The sequence below is a fragment of the Hyla sarda genome (genome assembly GCF_029499605.1).
Source record: "Hyla sarda isolate aHylSar1 chromosome 1 unlocalized genomic scaffold, aHylSar1.hap1 SUPER_1_unloc_15, whole genome shotgun sequence".
Lineage (NCBI taxonomy): Eukaryota > Metazoa > Chordata > Amphibia > Anura > Hylidae > Hyla > Hyla sarda.
In genome coordinates, this window is record NW_026607576.1 from 457879 (window position 1) to 462630 (window position 4752).

A 4752-nucleotide genomic window follows, 5' to 3' on the forward strand; every position below is an offset into this window, starting at 1 on the left:
TTGATGTCGTTACAAAGTACAATTGGTGGCGCAAAAAACATCATATGGGTCTGTAGGTGCAAAATTAAAAGCGTTCTGATTTTTAGAAGGGAAGGAGGAAAAAACGGGAATGCAAAAACGAAAATTGGCCTGGTGCTTAACCCCTTAACACCTTAACTCCTTAAGGACGCAGACAATTTCATTTTTACGTTTTTGTTTTTTCCTCCTCGCCTTCAAAAAATCCTAACTCTTTTATATTTTCCTCCACAGACTAGTATGAGGCTTGTTTTTTGCGGGACCAGTTGTCCGTTGTAATGTCATCACTCACTTTACCATAAAATGTACGGCGCAACCAAAAAATACTATTTGTGGGAAAATTAAAAATAAATCTGCAATTTTGCTAATTTTGGAAGGTTTCGTTTTCACGCCGTACAATTTACGGTAAAAATGACGTGTTCATTATTCTTTGGGTCAATACGATTAAAATGATCCCCATGATTACGTATTTCTCTATTACTGTGGAACTTAAAAAAAATTGCAAACTTTTTAACCAAATTAGTTTAAAATCCCCCTATTTTGAAGACCTATAACTTTTTCATTTTTCCGTATAAGCGGCGGTATGAGGGCTAATTTTTTGCGCCGTGATCTGTACTTTTTATTGATACCATATTTGCTTATATAGAACTTTTAATCCATTTTTTATAAATTTTTTGGGGAATAAAATGTTATAGAAAAGCAGCAACTTTGGACTTTTTTTTATTTTTACGTTCACGCCGTTCACCGTACGCTATCATTAACATTTCATTTTAATAGTTCAGATATTTACGCATGCGGCGATACCAAATATGTGTACAAAATATTTTTTTACACTTTTTGGGGGTGAAATAGGGAAAATGGGACAATTTACGTTTTTTTTAATCAACTGGTGCCCGAAAGTTAAACAGATTTGTAAATTACTTCTATTAAAAAAATCTTTATCCTTCCAGTACTTATTAGCTGCTATATACTACAGAGAAAGTTTATTTTTTGGGGGATTTTTTTTTTAATGTCCCACAGTGCTCTCTGCTGACACCTGATGTCTGTATCAGGAACTGTCCAGAACAGTAGCAAATCGTCATAGCAAACCTCTCCTGCTCTGGACAGTTCCTGAGATGGACCGAGGTGTCCGCACAGAGGAATGTGGACAGAAAAATAAAGAAATCCAAAAACTAAAGAACTTTCTCTGTAATGTACAGCCGCTAACAAGTACTGGAAGGATAAATATTTTTTAATAGAAGTCATTTACAAATCAGTTTAACTTTCTCGCGCCAGTTCATAAAAAAATAAAAAAATAAAATATATATATATATATATATATTTTCCAGCGGAGTACCCCTTTAAAGGAAAACGGTCACCCGTTCACCCGCACTATAATCCGTTACACTGGGTTATAGTGCGGGTGAACAGAAGACCTATGCGGGGTCTCCTACCTACATGCAGTCTGGATCGCCGATCCTCTGAAGGTCCCCTTTTTCCAGTGCTGACTTGCGCTCTGGAGGTGAGCTCGCCGGCTGGATTTAAATATTCATAAGCGCCGGTCACGTGAGCGCGAGCGCTCACGTGACCGGCGCTAATGAATATTTAAATCCAGCCGGTGGGCCTGCCTCAAAGTGCAAGTCAGCACTGGAAGAAGGGGACCTTCAGAGGATCGGCGATCCAGACTGCATGTAGGTATAACAGTCCCAGACCCCACATAGGTCTCCTGTTCACCCGCACTATAACCCGGTGTAACTGATTATAGTGCGGGTGAACGAGTGACCGTTTTCCTTTAAGGGGCTAACTAGACAATATTTCCCCTGCTTCGATATACTATGGCAGCCCATATTTATATGTACTCTAGTAATATCCAGCTGACAAGCCCCCTCCCATAGACTTGCATTGAGGGGCGTGACATAATGAGGGGGCGGGGCTATGACATCACAGGGATGTGGAATTCCTATCGCCTGACGCCCAGGACATTCTGTTCCGGGCGCCGGGCAGGTGAATTTCTCCAGCCCTTAGCCCGGCTTTGGGCAAGCAGGGCTGACTATTAACTCTTTAGATCGCCGCTGTCATAACTGACAGTGGCGTCTAAAGGGACATGTGAATGCTCCCTGGTGGGCTAGTGGGGTGGATCGCCCCCTCGCAGCGTGATCGCAGGGTGGAGATCCACTATAGAGGTAGCCGGAGGACTTACCTCTGTTCCCTGCTGTCCCAGCTCTGTCATTGATAGATCCTGGCTGGACCAGACTATATCAATGGATCACAGAGCACACAGATCAATGGAGTTCAATAGAATCTATTCATCTGTATGAGGAATCCAGTAATTCCTCCTATAAGTCTAATAAAGTGTAAAAAAAAAAAAAAGTTTTAAAAATAGTTTGAAAGACACACCTTAAAGGGGTATTCCAGGAAAAAACTTTTTTTTATATATCAACTGGCTCCAGAAAGTTAAACAGATTTGTAAATTACTTCTATTAAAAAAATCTTAATCCTTTCAGTACTTATGAGCTTCTGAAGTTTAGGTTGTTCTTTTCTGTCTAAGTGCTCTCTGATGACACGTGTCTCGGGAACCGCCCAGTTTAGAAGAGGTTTGCTATGGGGATTTGCTTCTAAACTGGGCGGTTCCCGAGACACGTGTCATCAGAGAGCACTTAGACAGAAAAGAACAACTCAACTTCAGAAGCTCATAAGTACTGAAAGAATTAAGATTTTTTAATAGAAGTAATTTACAAGTCTGTTTAACTTTCTGGAACCAGTTGATATATATAAAAAAAGTTTTTCTCCTGGAATACCCCTTTAACCCCTTCCATGTTAAAAGTTCAAATCACCCCCTTTTCCTATATAAAAACACGTAAACATAATAAAATAAACATATTTGGTATCGCTTCGTGCGTAATTGTACGACCTATTAAAATATAACATTATGTGTCCCGTACAGTAAATGTAAAAAAAAATATCAAACCACAGAATTGCAATTTTTATAATATCCCAGAAAAAAAAAATTTAAAAGTGATTAAAAAGTCAGATTAACACCAAAATGGTACCGATACAAAAAACAGATTATGGTGCAAAAAATGAGCCCTCATACAGCCTGGTATGCGGAAAAAAAATAAAGCTACAGGGGTTGAAAAATGGCAAATAAAAAAATGTGAAAAAGTTCAGAATTTCTTTCAAATTAGTAAAACATGATGTAAACGATACAAATCTGGTATTACTGTAATCAGGCGGCCTAAAGTATAAAACTAACATGTTATCTGACCACAAGGTAAATGGCGCAGAAAAGAAAACCACCAAATCTGCTAAATTATCTTTTACTATTTCAATTATATAATTTTTGCTTTTGTTTCAGAGAATAGGTTATTCAAAAAATAAAAAGGTATCATTATAGTAGGTAGATATCATTATAGTAGGTAGATATCATTATAGTAGGTAGTTATCATTATAGTAGGTAGTTATCATTATAGTAGGTAGATATCATAATAGTAGGTAGTTATCATTATAGTAGGTAGGTATCATTATAGTAGGTAGATATCATTATAGTAGGTAGTTATCATTATGGTAGGTAGTTATCATTATAGTAGGTAGGTATCATTATAGTAGGTAGGTATCATTATAGTAGGTAGGTATCATTATAGTAGGTAGTTATCATTATAGTAGGTAGATGTCATTATAGTAGGTAGTTGTCATTATAGTAGGTAGGTATCATTATAGTAGGTAGGTATCATTATAGTAGGTAGTTATCATTATAGTAGGTAGATATCATTATAGTAGGTAGATATCATTATAGTAGGTAGTTATCATTATAGTAGGTAGGTATCATTATAGTAGGTAGATATCATTATAGTAGGTAGTTATCATTATGGTAGGTAGTTATCATTATGGTAGGTAGATGTCATTATAGTAGGTAGTTATCATTATAGTAGGTAGATATCATTATAGTAGGTAGATATCATTATAGTAGGTAGTTATCATTATGGTAGGTAGATGTCATTATAGTAGGTAGTTATCATTATAGTAGGTAGATATCACTATAGTAGTTAGGTATCATTATAGTAGGTGGTTATCATTATAGTAGGTAGTTATCATTATAGTAGGTAGGTATCATTATAGTAGGTAGGTATCATTATAGTAGGTAGTTATCATTATAGTAGGTAGTTATCATTATAGTAGGTAGGTATCATTATAGTAGGTAGGTATCATTATAGTAGGTAGGTATCATTATAGTAGGTAGTTATCATTATAGTAGGTAGATGTCATTATAGTAGGTAGTTGTCATTATAGTAGGTAGTTATCATTATAGTAGATAGTTATCATTATAGTAGGTAGTTATCATTATAGTAGGTAGTTATCATTATAGTAGATATCATTATAGTAGGTAGTTGTCATTATAGTAGGTAGGTATCATTATAGTAGGTAGGTATCATTATAGTAGGTAGTTATCATTATAGTAGGTAGGTATCATTATAGTAGGTAGGTATCATTATAGTAGGTAGGTATTATTATAGTAGGTATCATTATAGTAGGTAGGTATCATTATAGTAGGTAGTTATCATTATAGTAGGTAGATATCATTATAGTAGGTAGGTATCATTATAGTAGGTAGGTATCATTATAGTAGGTAGTTATCATTATAGTAGGTAGTTATCATTATAGTAGGTAGGTATCATTATAGTAGGTAGGTATCATTATAGTAGGTAGTTATCATTATAGTAGGTAGGTATCATTATAGTAGGTAGGTATCATTATAGTAGG